Consider the following 21,617-nt stretch of genomic DNA (forward strand, 5'->3'; position numbering starts at 1 on the left):
TGACCTATTCAAACCCCTATAAACCCAACACCATTTTTCTCTCTTGTGTGTGCAGCTTTTAGGTTTAGCAGAGAAGGATTATAGATTTAGAAAGTGCAAAATAAGATAGAGATCGAACATGTGCAGAAGCAGAAAACCCTAGATGGTTCAAACAACTATGAAGTGTCTGATACTTTTCCAACAAAACTTCAGGGAGATATTTTGAGTGTCATCCTAGTCCCTATTTTTTTTCTTGATATCTGCACTAGCATTTTCAAGCTCAAATTGCAAATGTAAGTTCCTCATTGATTCCCATTTCTAGATCTTTTATCAAAGTATGCATATCTGTTTTGTAGCTTATTGTTTATGTTGATTACTGGCAATTTTGCATCATTAGGCCTAGTTCTTACATTTCATCATTCTATCTTCTCAATTCGTATCATTGTGTGTAGCTCTCCTAAGGGTTTGTGCTTGGGCCTATTGGTTGTTACCCCAATGTGAGTTGATGTGAATGGTTTTGATTTCTAGTTTGCATGTTTAGGATAGTGATCCCCATTCCACCACTCTACAAATGATAATAGGAAAAATAAATATGAGGGGTACAATAAAAATAGAGGGTGATTTGGAGGTATGGGTATTATAGGTAGGATCTAATGTGTGGGAAATTTATGGGAATGAATGACACTAAAATTAGTAAAATACACCCTATAATTCTTTTTATTATGTTAGGAACCAATTTTAGTGTTCCCCTTTTGTTTATCTCTTTTACCCATTTTTGAGTCTTTATGCCATGTTTATTTTGTTTGTCCTCATTTCTTTCATTTCACTTTTCCCATGTGTCATATTTTCTTTTCATTTAAATTTTCGCCCCCTTTGATTCAAAGCTTTAATGTGTTTCCTCTATCCCTTTTTCCAAACATGAAATAATTTTCTCACCCATATGCTCCAAATATTTAATGCATTCCTTATTCTCCCTTGTTTCTTCTATATCTTGTAAACCATGGCCCAAAATTAACTTGGAACAACAAACAATCATCTTTATCCAATCTCATTTACCTCCCCATAAGATAAATAATACTTTTAGATTATGGTCCATTTAATGCACCGTGAAGATGACACCCTTTTACTAACTCTAAAATTTGGTGCTAGGTTACCCTTAGTTGACCAAAACTATGTATTCAAGTGTTCTATCTTTAAACTCCCTTAAAAATATATAACTAGAGCCTCACTTCCCATCATTCAACATATCCATACTACACATCACTTACTATCTTCTTGCATTTTCTCGGTATTTTTAATCTATCTTGGATTATAATTTAGGATTTAAGGTATTGAAGACTTTATATATTGATAAAGCATCATCTTGGAGCTTTAGAATTTTAACTTTTCAATCATTGTGGAGATTTTCCATAGCCTTTGCTTGGAGCCACCTTCTTAGCTTCCATTCAAATTTATACACAACATGTTTTCTCACTCCCCCACTCTCATTTTATTCCTTTTCCCATTAGTCTTATTTTACCTTCATCCAAATGTCATTTGATAGCCTTTTTCGTTAACTTGTACTACCCATTTGTCCTCTCTTTTTCCCCTTTGTAGTCAATTGATTTTTCATTCTATATGTTTTTTCCATTATATGTTTCCATGTTTATCAAAGTAAACTATGATTATCTATGTTACCACTTATCATGTTCATGCCCAACTTGATCTATCTAAGCAAACTTTGATTAAGAGACATAACTTGACCTATCTAACAAATTTTGATAAAAGGTATAACTTGACTTTCTATAATTCATATTCTCAAAATCAAATAACATTCATACACTTGTTTACATCAAACTCAATACTTCAAACTCAATACTTGTTGAAAACATTTACTAAAATCATATTAAGATGTGCTAAAACTCATTTTCAACTTCACCACTATTTAGAACTCAAAATGTGCCCTACACAAGACTGAAACAAAAGTGCATTACTACATATCCAATACTTCAACCAAACATGATAAAAATTATACCATTCATAATTAAATCAAAAGTAAAAGAAGATCCAAAAGAGAAGAGGCCCAAAGAGTAATTTTTTTAATTTATTTTTTATCTAAAGGAGGACATGATTAGATTAAAGATCATAATCATTTGTGGGATTTTCTTTTTATTACAAGCCCCACAATTCTTTTCTTCAGATAGAAGAAGAGGGCCCCTCCTTATAACTTTAATGTTTACTTTCTCACCAAAAAAATCTATACTTCAAAACTTTTATCATTCTAAAAGAATATCGCTTTATGACTTTCACGTGGGCTTAAATGATGAGTAAATAAAAAAGTTTCGGAATAATACTGCAATTTTCTTCGGGCCTCTGTGTGAAAAGACATTCCTTATTCTGTTCGTACGCCATCGATCATGCCTGCGTTTACGTTATTACACAGATAGGACTTATTCACAGAAGTCCACATTCTCTGCGAACGCAACTATGTATTCAATTAATTTTTCAATGGCTGCTCTTCAGTACCTTAATGCAGACTAAAAACAAAGGGGTAACATGTTCTTCAAACCCTAACCCTAACCCTAACTCCATAGGGATCTTTTGGTATGAACCATTACTACTGCCTGCGAGATGCTCTGCCGAGCTCTGTTTTCATTCTAAAGCTCACACTTGCAGTCCATTTTGTGCCCCTAGGAGATCTGGAAGCTACTCAGCGACCACACATGAAGTCACCAAATCATGCATTTGCCCTAGCTTTTGGCACACCAAGACAGACAGCTTCTGTTGATCCAATAACAGGGTAAAACAAAACTGTCATCTTTCTGCAATGCTTTCACAAACTCGTCTTTCCTTCTTTAAACATTTCTTGCCAAATCTGCAATGCATTTTCTCCGTGCTCGATGCTGCTCTGGTTTCACATCAAAGGCATCCTAAAGTATTGAATGTGGCCTGCAATTTCAGATCGGTCTTAAAAAGAAAAATCTACTAAGGTTATACGAACACACAGCTATCTGCTGTTAGGGTTTGCACTCTCAATGGCAGTGCTTTGCACCGTACACAACACGGGTCTTGGAGCAGAATGCTGCTTCAGGTCCCTGATTTATGTTTAAACTAATAACAACAGATCATTGCAAATAATTTGTTATCTCAAAAGTTGAAAACAGATAACATCTGCAAATAATGCTCAAATCATGCAAATCTGAAACTAGAGATCAATCCAAATAATGGAATAACACAAATCTGTAATACATGAGCATTCTTCAAATGTTTGCAATCTTTTCTTACAAATCATAAGAATCGCCTTTTCTTAGCTTCCATTCAAAAGAAAGTTAAAATGCACAAGAAAGGCATCCCCTCCTATAGTTCTCATATTAAATGTTAGGAATTTGAAGCACTAAATGTTAATTCCAAGGAAATTTTTTCAAGAGAAACCATCTTAATATAGTATGCAGAATTCATATTAAAACAATTGGCAAACATATATACAAGATGATATCAGATATACCTTGGGAAAATCTTTGTTTGATAAAGACAACTTTCCAAATCACTTCATAACTTAATGCATTATCTCAACAATAAGATTACAACTATATAGCTTCTCCACATTAAGCGACTCAATTACACTCCTCCACATGATCAAGCAGATGGGAAACATTTAATTATGCATTCCACTCTAAGCGACCTTCACCACACATGTTTGCTTGCTTTTATAAGTCAAGATTGCATAAAACCACTAAGCGAACCATGTGCTCATTAAACCATGACACCTAGTGTTATTGTATTTACGCAACATGCCACCCACATCAAATATAGGTCCAATGTCCCATTCAATTTACAAGTGCTCCAAGAATATTCATCCTAGTGTGGTATGCATATGCATCACAAGTAAATAATAATACTATTTCGGTATCAAGGTATACAATGCACATTTCCCAACATGAAGGAAATTTGATTGAACCAAATTGTTCCTTTAACAATGTCACTTAAGATTACTTATTTAATACCCACACTCATTGTGAACCTTATCCTACATTTGGTGTAGCCCTAAAATGCTATATTGGTATGCATATTGAGACTCTAGATAATATAATCCTACCTATTAAGATTGGCTCCATGGCTATTCAGATCCTTGCACATGTGGTGCTTATATCCAATTATTTTCATCTTCTTCTCAAAAGGTCACAAGCCATTCTTTCCATTTTGCATCCATGTGTAAAATTTGCTCATGGAGACTCTCTTATCAACATCACTAGATCAATGCTCAAATGACCATGCACAAATGAAAATGTCATAGTGGAAAAAATTGTTAGGAAACTCAGAGTGGCACCCCATCAAATGTAGAGACCAAATGCATGAGTGTGTTAATTATGTGATCCAATAACACCACTTTAACCAAGATAATTCTATGATCTACAACTTAAAATTATTAATTTTCTATTAACTTCACCACCTTCTAGTTATGACATCTCACTATGTTCTCTAAAATTTAGCATTTATCATGCTCACAATCATCATCCCATCCCCACTCTTCATCTTAAAAATGAACCTACCCCACCTTTTTCCAAGCTTCTCCCATATTCAATAACCCGACATAAATTATACTCTATGTTAGCTAGAGAAAGGGGGTTGCACAATTCGAAGTTCCATACCTCATGATCTCTAATGTAATCAGTTTATACCCTAGAGGATACAATAAGAGAAATGAGTATTTGCGATAAATGGATTAAGTGAACATATAACACATACCACTCTATTAACATAAATAAACATTCATTCATTCTTGACACACATATATGTAAACCTGTCTAAGTCTCTCCTCTATTTTTTCTTTTTCTATAACTTATCTTTCTATATCTCTACCACATATGATTCACATTCATTGCATATATGTTTTCCCATTAAGGGACATGACTCGTATAGACATCTAATGATTCCTAGCTTTGCAAATCCTTTGTGGTAGCTTGCAATAAGATTCTACCTCTATTGTTGGCCCCTTGACCTGCTAACATCACCCCCCTTTTAAAATGATGTCTTGTCCTCAAGACAAGATGCTTAGTTAGGAAGGAGAATTTGGTATGTCACCTTGATTTGATTTAGTGATATTATCTAGTGGGTTTAGCTTGTTGCAATTTTGAGACATGTCCCTAAATATGAGCTAATGTTGCCTCGATCTCATTGAGACTACTGGGGATTTGAATATTCTTAGTAGTCTCTTTTGCTTCTCCCATTATCCTTGCTAGGTGCGCCATGTGCTTTCTCATAGTCTCCCTTAGTAGTTTGATCTATTCCTTTATATGCTCTCTTTGGCTATGGAGTTGTTATAGTTGGCTATGAAGATTTTCTATTTGAACTCTCATGACACCATTCATGTTTTGGAGGGGGTCATATGTAGGTGCCACATGTGTTATCTGATCTTCTAATTGAATTAATTGGTCTCTTATACCTTTTGTTGTTATAGGCCACAAGAGGCAAAATTGATAAACTACCCCTACTTTTGTTATACTATCTCCCAAATTCTTAAACTACTCTTCTAGTTGGCAGTGTGTGGTAGCACACTTCTTTGTGTACTCTGTTCTTTTCTCTATTAACTCTTGTTGGGCCTCTTTTCGGATACTATCTTTTGTGGAGGCCAAATCTCTTTGCATGTTGTCCACTAGTTGCTTGATTTGTTGGGGAAGGGGAAGTAATTAGAAAACAAAGAAACATAATAAACAAAACAACATAAATATAATAGACAAAGAAAAGAACTCATGATATCTTTTATTGATCAAATGATTACACATTTACACAAAACTGGTGACAAACAAAATTTCTAAATATTTGCTTAAAAGACTGGTAGCAAGCTATTTTATGTTGGACAACATACTAATGACGATGGATAGGTAAATGACTCTTGACAACTAAATGGATCCGAGGGATAGATCTACAGTTAGTGATTGTTTAATATTGGAACTCTTTGACACATATGTACAACTCATAAACCATTATGTTTGACTTATTCTAACACTTCCCCTTAGGAAATAACAAAAAATTTATTGACCCCTAATATATCTCTACATATTATGAACTAGGAATCATACATAAAACAAAACAATACACTATATAGAAGCTATTCTTGAAAATAGTTCATAAACAAGTAAGAATTCTTCAAGTTGCTCCCAACTGCTGGTATAGTCATGCAACTATCATCCAAGCTCCCAACACCATTGGACACCTTTTGCACATGAAGTGTCTCATCACCCTCGTAAAGGTACAATGTCAAACTTCTAGATTTTCTGGATCTCCCCTGAACTATTAGACACAAATCCTCACATACATGTCTCATAACCTCAATGAGGTATAGTTTCTCTGATCTGTTAGTGATGCAGGAGCATCCTTGGTTCATGGAAATCTTGCATCAACCAAAAATATTTCCTTTCTGTTTTGCTTTCTATTTTGCAGTTTCAACATTTCTTTCTATATTTCCCGAATTTGGCTCACTAGATCTTGAGGAGTTGGACTTTGATCGAGGACTTGATCATCTTCCTCATTCCCAAATCGTGGAGCATTTGGATCATTTTCTGGCAAGTTATCATTACCGGTTTCTGAGATAATATTTTGGTACCGGTTGCCTGGTTGTAATCTACCAAATCCCTTCCGTAGCTTGCAGAGCCCTGAGCATTGATCTCGATGTTCCTTGGCGTGTGGCCAACCTTTCCCTTTGATCTACACTTCATCTTTTGGATTTTCCCCGAGGAATTTCTTTGGCGGAGGCCGACCTTGTTGTTTTTACACGTTAGGTCTTGTTCTTCGACATTTGATCCTTTTTTGGGCTGACCAGATCCCTTTGGACCATATAAATCATTGTAATTGAGCATTAGAATGTAGTGGAGGAAGAGATAGAACATATAAGATAGATCCTAAGATTTGAGGTCTCAGTTGTGACATGTTCTGTAATCAAGCATGTTTTTAGTAGGCCGGTGAGCCAGTTATTGGAACCCGATTGCTACCAGTTGATTGTAAACAATTTTCATGATAATACATTCAGTTATGCATTGCCTCCATCATATCCTTGTGTTTCTGTTGTGTTTACTCTTGCTGACTGGCCCAAATTGATCTCTTTGAGGTCCCTCCTAACCAGTGATTGCACCAAGTGGTATCAGAAAGAACTTTCATTCCGAAAATAGTGTTGTCCTGAGAAATTTTTGTTGTAGGGTGGCGGACTGGGATCCGACCTACAGCTATAGAGGACTGGCATGGAAATGGCGTGAAGAGGAAATAGGAATGGTGGAGCATGTGGGAACGTAGACCCCGTTGTGATAGAAATGTTGGGAGGAATAGCAACCCGGTTGGAAGACATGGAGACAACCCAGAGAAGAGGCCGACATATTGAAGATGTAAGTGAAGATGAAGGAGAAGAAGCCCCGAAAGAACAAGTAAACCCATTGGCAATTGACCCAGATGAAGAAAGGTTTTTGAGGGTTTTGAGTAGGGCGAATACTAAACCTCATTTTACCCCACCAAAATATGATGGAATTTTGGGTTCAAATGAATTGATGGATTGGATCTCAGAGATGGAGAAATATTTTGATTTTGAAAACACTGCAGAAGAAAGGAAGGTGAAATATGCCTGTACCCGACTGAATGGTCATGCATCTCTTTGGTGGGAGCATTTGCAAGTTGATAGACAAAGAAGAGGTAAAGAGAAGATCAATACATGGGATCAGATGGTTTCTTAGTTGAAATCAAAATTTATGCCAGCTGATTATCAAGTGAATCTGTTTTGGAAGTTGCAGAATTTGAGACAAAAGGAATCTAGTGTGAAGGAGTACACTGAGGCATTTTACAAGTTGAATATTAGATCTAGACATGTTGATGATGAAGTTGAACAAGTTGAAAGATATTTGAATTGATTGCGGGTGTCTATACAAGATGAACTCTGTTTGATAAAATTGCAGAGTGTCGAAGAAGCTTACCAATATGCCCTGAAAGTAGAAGCGAAGCTGGACAAAAGACATGAGTAGAGGTAGAGAAGCAAAGGTGGAAGATTTTCCAGAGGAAGATTTCAATGAGGAAGAGGATATACTGGAGGTAGAGGAACCTGTACAGATTAGAACAAGGACAAGGAAGGGAGAAAAGAAGGCAATTCATACCAAAAAGATGATATAAATTTCTACCAGAGGAGAGAACTGGATGGCTCCTGGAATGAGAATTTTGGAAAAGATGATAGAAGACAAGACAAGAGAGTGTTTAGAGGAGCTTTCTAGAAGTGTGGAGGAGAAGGACATCTGGCTTTCAAGTGTGGGAAGACATAGATTACTAGAAAAATAGTAGGGTGGAAGAAAACCACACCGGATCAACTAATAAAGTGGAAAATGGAGAGATGAAGAGCCCTTGCAGAGGAACAATTTTTTCAAGACTAGACGTAAGGTATCTGGTAAGTGTTGTAAAGTTGTCATTGATAGTGGTAGTTAAGATAATCTTATTTCATAAGAGATGGTGAATAAGTTGAATTTGGAAAGATTAAAACACCCTAAGCTATATACGATAGCATGGATTTAGGATGATCATAAGTTGTTAGTAAGTGAACAATGTTTGGTAAAATTGAAAATTGGGAATTATCATGATGAAGTCTTCTGTGATATTATGCCTATGGATATTTGTCACCTTTTGCTAGGTAGACCTTGGCAGTTTGATAGACAGGCAATACATGATGGGAGGAAGAATACATACACTGTTGTGGCTAATGGGATGAAGCAAACCTTGTTGCCCTTGGAGGAACCTTTCAAGAGTGAAGTCTGTACGAATGCTAGAATCTGTTTGGTGAATGGAAGGAAATTCTAGAATGGAACGAGACATGAGAATGTGTGTTTTGCCTTAGTTCCTAAGAAGACTGAGAATCTGGAGCATGAAGAAGAACAACCGAAAGAGATAAAAGATTTGCTGACAGAATATGAAGACATCATTTCAAATAATGTGTTTGATGGATTACCACCTGTGAGAAGTATCAGTCATTGCATGGACCTGGTTCCCGGAGCTAGTTTGCCTAACAAAGTTGCACACCGAATAACACTGACAAAGAACGAAGAGTTGAATAGACAAGTGCAAGAGCTATTGAATAAATGTTTGATCAGAGAAGGTCTGAGTCCTTGTGCAGTACCAACAATATTAGCACCTAAAAAGAATGGAGAATGGAGAATGTGTACTGATTCCAGAGCAATAAACAAGATCACAGTGAAATACCAGTTTCCTTTGCCTAGGATGGATGATATAATGGACTGTTTGACCGAAGCCAAATATTTTACAAAGATAGAATTAAAGAGTGGATATTATCAGATCGAGATCAAAGAAGGAGATGAGTGGAAGACATCATTCAAGACAAATGAAGGATTGTATGAATGGTTGGTGATGCCTTTTGGGTTAACTAATGCTCGAAGTACTTTCATGAGGCTGATGAATGAGGTATTGAAAAAATTCTCGGGTAAGTTTGTTATTGTATATTTGGATGACATTCTGATTTTCAGTAAGACAAAAGAGGAGCATTTGTTGCATTTGAGACAACTTTTGCAGAGGTTGAGAGAAGAAAAGTTGTCAGTAAATCTTAAGAAGTGTACTTTCATGAAGGAGGAGTTAGTCTATTTGGGATTTCTAATATCCGAGGATGGTTTGAAGATGGACCTTGAGAAAGTAAAAGAAATTGTGGAATGGCCTACACTAGAAAGCATTGGAGAGGTAAGATCATTTCATGGATTGGCTAGTTTCTACCGAAAGTTCATAAGAAATTTAAGTTCAGTTTGTAACCCTATGAGTAAGACAATGAGGGGAGATAGGAAGGAGTTCAAGTGGACCACCAGAGAAAACAAAAGTTTTGAACTGTTGAAGCGAAAAGTGACTAAGCAACCTGTGTTAGATTTACCGGATTTCAATAAAGTATTTCAAGTGGATTGTGATGCAAGTGGAACAAGAATAGGAGCAGTCTTGAGTCAGGAAGGGAGATCAATAACTTATTTAAGTGAGAAATTGAATGATGCTCAACGGAGATATTCAGTGTATGATCAAAAATTTTATGCCATATTTCAAGCCTTGAAGAAGTGGAGACATTACCTATTGCCTAAGGAGTTTGTGTTGTTCACATACCATCAAGCTTTGCAATATTTGAATAGTCAGAGTAAGTTGAATTGTAGACATATGAGATGGGTAGAATTTTTGCAGAGTTACACCTTTATTTTGAAGCATAGAAGTGGAAAATCTAACAAAGTTGTTGATGCATTGAGTAGGAGAAGGAATTTGTTGACAGAGATGAGAGTGACACTATTAGGATTTGAGGAGTTGAAGACCTTGTATGATGATGACCCAGATTTTAAAGAACCTTGGAGAGAATGTAGATAATTGGTTACGGTAGATGGAAGCAAGTGGTTGGATTACTTCATTCAGGATGGGATGTTATTCAAAGGAGTTCAATTATGCATACCTAAGAGTTCTATGAGGGAGAATCTGATAAAGGAGAAACATAGTGGAGGATCAGTTGGACACTTTGGTGATGATAAAACAGTAGCAATGGTGAGTGAGCATTACTTTTGGCCCCAAATTCATAAGGATGTTAGGAAATATGTGCAAAGTTGTAGCGTTTGTCAAGTTGCAAAGGGTAGTAGTTAAAATGTGGGATCATATAAACTTTTAACAGTACAGGAAAGACCTTGGGAGGATATAAGCATGGATTTCATACAAGGATTGCTTAAAATGCAGAGAGAGGGAATGATTCTATATTTGTGGTAGTGGATAGATCCTTGAAGATGGCTCATTTCATACCTTGTAAGAAGACATCAGATGCATTACATAGAGCAGACCTATTTTTTAGAGAAGTAGTGAGATTGCATGGATTACCTAAGAGAATAGTTTTAGACAGAGACACTAAGTTTTTTGGTTATTTTTTGGAGAACACTTTGGAAGAAGATGAAGGCAAATTTAAGTTCAGTTCTACTTTTCACCCTCAAACTGATGGATAGACAGAAGTAGTTAACCGAAGGTTGGAAAATTTGTTAAGATGTTTAGTTGGAGACAAAACCACAAGTTGGGATTTTATTCTTGCACAAGCAGAGTTTGCCTACAATAATTTAGTAAATAGAAGTACCAGAAGGACAACTTTTGAGATTTTTACCGGGGCACATCCTAGAGGTATATCATATTTAAGAGATATTAGCAGTGAAGACTGGGGAAGTTCAGAAGCAGAAGAATTTGCAGATCACATTAAGGACTTACATATTCAAGTTAAGCAACATTTGGAGGACATGAACAACAATTATAAGGAGAAAGCAGATGAGAAGAGGAGACATAAGTAATTTTAAGTTGGCAATGAAGTGATGGTGTATCTGAGAAAAGAAAGATTCCCAGTTGGAACTTATAACAAGTTGCAAATGAGAAAGTTTGGACCTTGTAAAATTTTGAGAAAGTTTAGTTCTGGAAATGCATATGAAGTGGATTTACCAGATAGTCTGAATATTTCACTTGTATTTAACATTGCAGATCTTCATCCGTATCATGAGCCAAAATTCAGTGAGGACAATACTGCAGACTTGGAGAAATTGTTGCCCCAGAAGGAACCAGATCAAATTGAAGACATTTTGGACAGTAGGATTGGGTGTAGTACCCATAGTAGTCAGTATAAGGAGTATCTTGTGAAGTGGAAGGACAAACTGGTTGAAGATTCATCTTGGATTTCTCAGGCAGAGGTAGATCGCCTTGGTTTTCCTTTGACCCCAACAAAGTGAGAGACTCAATTTTTCAACAACTCTGGATGTTTGATCCAGGAGCATCCCCAGTTCATGGCAATCTTGCATCAACAAAAAATATTTCCTTTTTGTTTTGCTTTTTGTTTTCCAATTTCAACATTTCTTTCTGTATTTCTTGGATTTGGCTCACTGGATCTCAAGGAGTTGGATTTTTCTTGAGGACATGGACATCTTCCTTATTCCCAAACCGTGGAGCATTTGGATTATTTTCCGGCAAGTTATCGCTACTGGTTTTCGAGACAGTTTTCTGGTACCGGTTGCCTAGTTGTAATTTACCGGATCCCTTCCATAGCTTGCAGAGTCCTAAGCATTGATTTTGATGTTCCTTGGCATGTGGCCAACCTTTCCCTTTGATCTACACTTCATCCTTTGGATTTTCCAGGAGGAATTTCTTTGGCGGAGGCTGACCTTGTTGTTTTTACACGTTAGGTCTTGTTCTTCGATATTTGATCCCTTTTTGGGCTGACTAGATCCCTTTGGATCGTATAAGTCATTGTAATTTTATAATATAGTGGAGGAAGAGATAGAACATAGATGATAGATCCTAAGATTTGAGGTCCCGATTGTGACCTATTCTGTAATCAAGCATGTTTTTAGCAGGCCAGTGAGCCGGTTACTATAACCCGGTTGATTGTGAACAGTTTTCATGATATAATACATTCAGTTTTGTATTGCCTCCATCATATCCTTGTGTTTTTGTTGTGTTTTCTCTTGCTGACCAACCCAGATTGATCTCTTTGAGGTCCCTCCTAACCAGTGATTGCACCAGTTAGCACCTCAGACTATTGAGCATCTATCTAGCCTCTATTGAATCTCTCCCTACGTTCAAAGTGGTAACCTCTTCAAAATAGAACAATTTCTTCATTTTCAATGATGTCATCATTGCTAACAACATCTCGTGGTTCCCCAACAACAACTATATTTACTGATTCTTTAACTTTACCTTTGAGAAGGTCATTTGCACAAATTTTACAATTAATTGTAGTATGACCTAATTTCTTGCAATAGTAACATTCAATATCATTCTTACTTGACATTCTCTTTCCCATCCTTTTCCTTGAGTATAATCCAAGTTCAAGCTGAGCGTCTTCTCCTAAATCTCTTGCACTATTTTCTTCAGCTAAGAGAATTGAAATCACATCTTCTAAAGTCTATGATGAAATCTAGCTAAGAGTAAATATAACATTGTTATATTTTGAAGGCAAACTATTCAACAAAATAGCATTAGCATCTTCTTTGTCAACGACAACACCAACTTCTTCTAACTGTTTAATGAGAGATCTCAAATTGCTTATATGATTAGACATAGTGATATTATCAAACATCTTGAATCTAAATAATTGCAAGTTCAAAGAGAATTTCACTTTTGTTGCTTTTTCTCCAAACAACTTATTTAATTCATCCTAGATTTCTTTAGAGGATTTTTCTAAATCAATTTGATGGAATTTTGAATCTGATAGAGCAGGGCCAATAATGGACTTGGCTTTCTCTTCTCTACTTTCCTAATCAATTTTCTTTTTAGCATTTGTAGGTACTACTTCAGTGCCATTAACTATACCCCATAATTTTTTGTTCATGAATTGCATTTGCGTTTTCACCTTCCATGTGTGAAAATTATGGCCATTGTATTTTTCTAGAGGTACATCCATTTTCAAATACTTTTATGATGAAAGACAACAAAATACCTTTAAATGTTGCACAACGAATTTACACCCTTACACACTAGCAGCAACCATCTTTTTCAAATTATGGGTAGACTAAATCCTCAAACTTCAACGAAATCTCTTGGCTGAGCACAACCTCTTCCTAGCAGCAAAAATCAAACAACTCTAGCTCTGATACCAAATTAGAAAATAAAGCAACTTAATAAATATATCAGAATAAATATAATAGACAAAGAAAAGAACTTATTATATCTTTTATTGTTCAAATGATTACACATTTATACAATACTAGTGACATATAACTTTCCTAAATATCTGCTCAATAGACTAACAACAAACCATTTTATGTTGGACAATACATCGATGGTGATGGACAGGTACAAGACTCTTGACAACTAACTAGATCCGAGGGACAGATCTATAGTTAGTGATCATTTCATATTTGAACTCTTTGACACATACATACAACTCATAAACCATTATGTTTGAGTTATTCTAATAGAAGTGAGGTATCTTGGGGTAAATGTTGAATGGCATTCTATATTACATCAATAGCCTCTTGTAGTTGTTATGCATTCTATGCGTGTTCATGTAGAAGTTCTACTTTGGTAGTAGTATGGAAGATATCCCTTAACTACATCTTTTGGAGTGGTAGGATGCTAGACAAGTGTACGTAAGACCTTACCATTGGCATTTGTGATAGCTACAGTGATGGCACCGATTGTAATTGTTGTTGTTTCACCAAGAAGTTCTTGATTGCTTAAATTGGAAAGGTAGGAGTGGATGTCTCTCCAACAACAATATCTATACTATTGTTTGTTTCTTCTCTTGTCAAATTATTCTCAAGCAAAGGGGGGCCCTCTACTCGTTCTTCAGTATTCTTTACCATTTCTTCGTAGATATTTTTAGTAACTTCCTTTGTCTCCTTCTAGATCTTATACGTACCTACTAGATCTTCTTCCATGAGTATATTTGCTATCTATTTTGTATAGAGTTCTTGAGTCTATGCTTAGGCTAGCTCCAACTTTTTCTCTTCACTGATGATAGGGTTGACCTCAAAGATTGCTTTCTCCCTTATCTCCTCCTTATCCAATTCTTTTTCTCTTCATTCCCTTATTGTGGTAACAATTTCTATCATTAATCATTTCACTATCTCTTCCAAGCCCTTATTAGATTGGCTCATATACATTAGCATGCATTAGATTATTCCATCTTTGTTTATTGCATCCATGTCCTTTTACATGTTTAAAACCCACGACAACATCCCATAATATATGATGGCATTTGTAGTTGCATGTATGTCAATTGGTGGTTACAATAGCTACGAAGATTCTTATTGAGTTGCCTTTGTCTTGTACTGCTCTTTTTTCTTCTTGAGAGGTTTTTTGACCTCTTTGACCTCTTCCTCATCCCCCTTAACTAATGAGGATGTGTGTATTCTTTGTTTTTTTTATTTGTTTAGGCAAAGTTTTCTTGGTTCTTTTCACCAAGGTTGTTTGTATTGTTTTCCCCCTTTTTGGTGTAGATATCATTATGCAGAGGAGGTGGGGCCTGCTATTGCACCTTCTTTATCCTTTGTTGTCACCTTCAATGGTTGTTTCTTATATTTGGTCAGCCTTAAACCACACACACTAAGCAACATATGAGGCCCAGAGAATGTCAGTCAACTCTGAGTGTTTAACACTTTTAAGTCTAGAAATCAAAGCTTAGTGTAGTCACACAAATCTATCCAACTTAATTAAATAAATATTCGCTATTTATTTGATTAAAAATCCACTAGCCATCAATTAATTAAATTAATATTTAATTAATTCATCTCCAAACATTCTCCTATTAATTAAATAAATTATTCAATTTATTTTAATTCATTCATTAAACCAAATTCACAATCAATTAAATGAATAAAATCTATTTATTTAATTAAATCCCCCTTTTTCCTCTTTTAAATAAATTAAATAAAACATTTATTTAAATCATTATCCCCCCCCACTTGCATTTTCCTACAAATGCAACTTGCACACATTTATTGAAATAAATGAATTTTTATTTTAATAAAATCCTATTTTCCCTCACCCACCAAATCCAATTGCATTCCTAAATCTCCTTCTAGATTCTTCTAACCCCTTCCTAATTAACCTAATCCATCCCCTAATTATTGTCACATTCCTAAGCAAAATGGAGTCACTTCTCAAAGACTTCAAAAGTCTTTGAAAAGCATTTAATGCTTTGTGTGTTCAACAAATTAACCTCCAAAGTCTTCCAAAACCACTATTGGCTCTTACATGACCATTTATGGCTCTTACATAACCATTTATGGTTATTTCAAACTTGTCTCCCCAAATATTTATTGCTTTGACCATGTTTATCCCTCTTGCCCTTTGCACAGGAGTTTATCCATTGGATAAAAGCTTTATTCTTTGAATAAAGAGTTTATTCATTCAACTAACCTTGACCTTAACTCCCAAGGTCATGTCAAGCATTTAATGCTTGTTCCCTCTCCTCTCAACCTATCTCACATTGACACTTGTCATCCTGGGATTGGGTTGAAAGCCCTCACATGGATTTGAAATCATTCAATCCTGACCCTTGTTGAGATTTCTCAATCTCAACCATCCATTGCTCCATTTTTCCTATAAATAGAGCCCATTTCTTCATAATCCACATCCTGAAAACTTGTATGCATTTAACCTATAGGCATTTTAGAGAGCATTTAGCATAGCAAACTAAAATCTTGTTATTTTGGTTAAAATCAATCATTTTAATAGCATCTAGTATTTTAGCTTTTCGTTTTACATTTGGAGCAAAATACTAAAATCTCAATCCTCCATAAGCATCCATAGTGCAAAAAGCTGCTGAGAGCTACACTATTTTGGAACTTGGAGAGGAGAGGAACAAGGGAGAAGGAGCTAAGAGCATGCTAAGAGGCATTTGGAGATGCCTTATTATCTTTGTTTCATTTGTTAGATATATTAGCATGATTTTAGTATCTCTTTTGATATGCTTGTTTAGATTAATTTTTGATTGACTAACACTAACGATTTCTTGTGTCTTGTGTTGTTTGTCATTTGCTAACCTTGTCTATTTCGTAGTGCATCACTTAGTACATGTGTGATTTAAGCCATCCACTTATATTCAAGTCATGATTTCTTAGAGATATTAACAATGGTTGGTGTTGCCATTATTCTTTAGAGAGAATTTTGGAATGCTTCGGGACTTAGAAGGTTTGACCAAAGCTTTATCTCAAAGTGAATACTAGCATATAGGGAAAGTGAGTGAATTTATGGAGAGTGAGGTGTTAAATAGGAAGTTTAGTGAAGGTGCATTAAGTTGCGGTGCATTAATTATTCTTATTGTTCTACACAAGTATTTTTTGGCCATTAGTCTTTGTGATTATTTTCTTTTATTTTGGGGTTTTTGTGTCTTTTGGGTTACTAGGTTTAGGAATTATGATACATAGTATACAACAAGATGTAATTTACGATCTTAGTCTTTGAGTTGGTGAAAGTATTTAAGTCACACAAAATTTATGTACCCTATTATAGGCATTTTATCCACCTATGTATACTGCATCAGTCTCATTAATGTCATGTATGTAGTATGGTCTAATCCATCCAATCTTCATTTTTCACCCTTTCTTGAATTTGTTATCATAAAGTAATACCAAGTCACATGTCTTAAACATCTTTAACCACAAATTTCTATCATGCCAATCCTTTTGTCTTTATCGCTTGCGGTCTTGATTGTGTATTGGTATCTATCAGTGTTCATCCAATTTGTCCAAGTCTTCTATTATTTGTGCCAAGGATTGATCATCCTCCAACCATAAAGTGAGTATCCTACACAGGGTAGGGATTATGAGGTTCATGGGATTGTAGCATCAATTTTATATACTAGTGGGAATGGGGTAAACTTGTTGGTCCTTTTAAAGGTTGTGCAGTATGCCCAAATTACCACGAGTACTTTTATGTCCCAATCTATCTTGTTCCCATTATAAATGTAATTCCACTAGCCTCTTTTTTTTCACAATATAAAAAAGAGCGAACAAAAATACACATCTTAGTTCTTTCCCAATTATTCTATTTAAGGCTTCACAACCTCCATCGACTTGCAGATGATAGGTTGAACTTTTGTTGTGTGATATCATAATTATTTGTAGTAATTCATTGATTGTCTTGTTTACAAATTGATTTCCTTGGTTACTTACAATATTGAGTGGACAACATACCTTGTGATGATATTCTTACATAAAGACCTTGCGAGGATCTGTCTACTACATCTTTGTTGAGTTTATCTTTTGCCTATTTTTAAAAATATTATATCCTTGTGATCATGAATATTTCCTTAGAGTGTTTAGTCGGTGGGTTAATAGGTCCAATAAAATCTATGCCGCATTTTTCGAATGGGTTTTGTGCTAGTACTAGTTTCCAACAAATCTCATCACTTATGATAGGTTTCCCAATCCTTTTATGGATGTCACATCTTCTTGTATACTCTTTGGCATCCTTGTGAAGGTTTGAACACCACAAACCTGCAAGTTTCACCCACCTTGTTGTGGTGTCACGACAATTGTGTCCTCCAGTTATTCCTCCATGTTCTTTTTTAAGGATTGAATCTCTTTCAGCTCATATAGGACTCTTCTTAAGATCTCATCCCTTCCTAGATGGAAAAAATCTCCTTCAACTAGTGTACATGGTGTGGCCCTTGATAATAACAATTTCTTGTCTTGTTGTGAAATATCCTTAGGCATTTATCCTGTAGAGAATAATACAACAATGCCCTATAACTTTTTTGATGCTACTTTGATGTGGAATAGATGTACACTAGGAAGATCTTCTCCTTGTGCCTCTAATTCTTCTCCAGTTTCAATCCGAGATAAGCAATATGGCCCTTGATTGTTTTTGCCCAATTTCATCATAATCTTATGTTGAATATCCCAGACAACTGAGAGAGGGGGAGGGGGGGGGGGGTGAATCAGTTGTTAATTGAAATCTTTTACTTTTTCCACAAAAATAGATCTGGTAAACTAATACTTAATTACTCAACCATAATTTGATATAAGCCTGAGAGAGCACACACATGAAACACCATATTTTACATGGAAAAACCAAGAAGGGAAAAACCATGGAGAATGTTAATTATCAAGTATAAAACACCTATTAGGGTGACACTAGTTAAGGTAATTTTTACAAAGGGTGGCTCACTACTAGAATTCTCTTTGCAAGTGGGTGCACTACTCGACTAAATCGCTAGAAAAGGGCTCACTGTCCAAAAGAAGAAGAAGGAAAAAGAAGTAATCCACCACTATAGGAACACTGCCACTATGCTGCAATGCCAGAAGAAAACTTTGGCTCACTACCTCTGGTACCAAACAACAATAGCACACTACCACACTCCTTAACCACAACTTCACATAACCTTGCACAAATTCGCACCAATAGGAAACAAATTTTCTTTTTCAATCCACTTGCTTCTATATGTTTCTCATTACAATAATCCTTTATTTATACTAATCTCTTGAATAAGAAGTTTCCCAATTCGGCCAAAGAATTTATTGGAACACAATTTGAAATAGGTCTATACTAAATATTCTCAATAGTGGAAAGGAATGAGAAGTGGACCAAGGTGCCACAAAGCACTTCATCAACCAAAACAACACATTATCCATACACCACAATCACCCGAGCATAAACAAAACATTCAAGGTTGAACAAAACCTAAATGAACATATCTGCAACCATGACTCTGGAGGACATCATCTCATACCAAATCAGAATTAAAAAGATAAAGACATGAACAACATAAACCTAAAATATTATCATCAAAACCAAAAATGTGGAGAGATGCAAAACACTGCAAACACTATTAAATATCATCATAACTGAATACATTTTTGAAGCACAAATTTTGAATTACCGAATCATAAGAATAACATCCCAAAGAAACATCCAACAACATACCAAAATTTCATGATTACAACTGCAACATATCAAAAATGTGGAGCACAAACCAATCACTGAAACATATAATCAATATGTTGACATCAATGGCAACTATACTGATACACTATCAACTTCACATTTGCAACAATCTCCCCATTTGTCATTGATGGAAACATTCATCAATGACAAACACAAACTCAAACTCATAACTCCTTTATCTATACATCTCTCCCCAAAACATCTTCAAATATGTGCAATCTCTCCCTTGTTGACATCAAGGACAAAGGCAGGGAACAAGTCAACATTTGTAATCATTTTCAAAACCCACACAAATCCCCTTAAGAGGAAGCCCCAATCATTAGTCCAGACTAAAATATACATGAAGTTCCCTGGACTCATCCATTGCTAAATGCATTTAGTTCAAACTAGGAAGGGGTGTTACCCCCAACTTCTACTGGAGATACTCAAGAGTATCCTTGCACAAAGCCTTTGTACAGATAACTACAACTTGCTCTTTTGTAGGAACATACTCAAGTTTTACTTCATTGTCCAGCACCTTCTCCCTTAAGAAGTGATACCGAATAGAGATGTGCTTTGTTTTGGAATGCAGTACTGAATTCTTAAAGATATTTATTGCACTTGTATTGTCACACATGATTTGAGATCGGTTCATCAAACATCACACCAATATCCTTCAATGTTTGTTTCATCCAAAGTATATCAATGCAACATGATGCATTTGCAATGTATTCAACTTCTGCGGTTGATAAAGAGACAAAGTCCAACTTTTTACTTAACCATGCAACTAACTGGGAGCCAAGGAAAAATGCTCCTCCATTGGTACTCTTTCTATCATCAACACTTCTTGCCCAATTTGCATCAGTATAAGTTTTTAGAGTAACATTTGATCCTCTAGAATACCATTGTCCAAAATATTTTGTACCTTTCAGATATCTAAAAATCCCCTTTAATGCAACAATGTGTGACTCTTTCGGATCTTGTTGAAATCTAGTTGAAAGGTAGATAACATACATGATATCTGGCCTGGTAGCAGTCAGGTATAATAATCCTCCAATCATTGATTTGTACTTGCTTGCATTAGTCTTAGGAGACTTATCATCATTAGCAACTTGCATCCGGTAGTCAAAGGAGTACATATCGGTTTGGAATTGTCCAATCCAAACTTTTTCAATAGCTCTTTGACATACTTTGATTGAGAAATAAAAATACCTTTATTGTTTTTGTAGTCACATAAATTTGTCCATTTAATTAAATATTTACTATTTATTTGATTAATAAACCATCAATCACTAGTTAATTAAATTAATATTTAATTAATTCATCCTTACACTCTTTTGCTATTAACTAAATAAATTATCCAATTTATATAAATTAATTCATTAAACCACACCTCTAAATCAATTAAATGAATAAATCATATTTATTTCATTTAACCACTTTCTTCTTTTAAATAAATAAATCAATATTTATTTAAATCACTAAACAAATTCCCCCCACTTGCATTCTCCTACAAATGCAAGTTGCAACCACAATTGAAATAAATTAATTTTATTTTAATTAAAATCCTATTTTCCCTCACCCACCAAACCCACTTGCAATCCTAAATCCCCTTCTAGACTCTTCTAACCACTTTCTAAGTTCTTCTAAATTAGCCTAATCCCATTTCCTAAATATTGTCACATTCCTAAGCAACTTGAAGTCATTTCTCAAAGCCTCAAAGTCTTTGAAAAGCATTTAATGCTTTTTGTGTTCAACAAGCTAACCCCTAAAGTCTTCCAAACCACTAATGGCTCTTACATGACCATTAATGGCTCTTACATAACCATTTATGGTTAAATCCACTTGCCCACATGGCTAGAGACTTTATCTCTAACTCAACCTCCATTTGACTCATGGGTCTCTTCAAGCATTTATTGCTTTGACCATGGTTATCCTCACTAACTCTTGCACAAGAGTTTATCCATTGGATAAAGGCATTATTTATTGGATAATGACTTTATTCATTCAACTCAACATTAACCTTACCTCCTAAGGTAACCTTCAAGTCATCTCAAGCATTTAATGCTTCTTCCCTCTCCCCTCAAGCCTTCTCATGTTGACATTTGTCATCCTGGGATTGGGTTGAAAGCCCTCACATGGATCATAAACCCATCAATCCTGGACCTTGTTGAGATTACTCAATCTCAACCATCCATTGCTCCATTTTACCTATAAATAGAGCTCACATTCCTCATTTTCAAAATCCTCAAGCATTCTCAAGCACATCT

Source organism: Cryptomeria japonica, chromosome 1 (genome assembly GCF_030272615.1).
Source record: "Cryptomeria japonica chromosome 1, Sugi_1.0, whole genome shotgun sequence".
In the NCBI taxonomy this organism is placed as follows: Eukaryota; Viridiplantae; Streptophyta; class Pinopsida; order Cupressales; family Cupressaceae; genus Cryptomeria; species Cryptomeria japonica.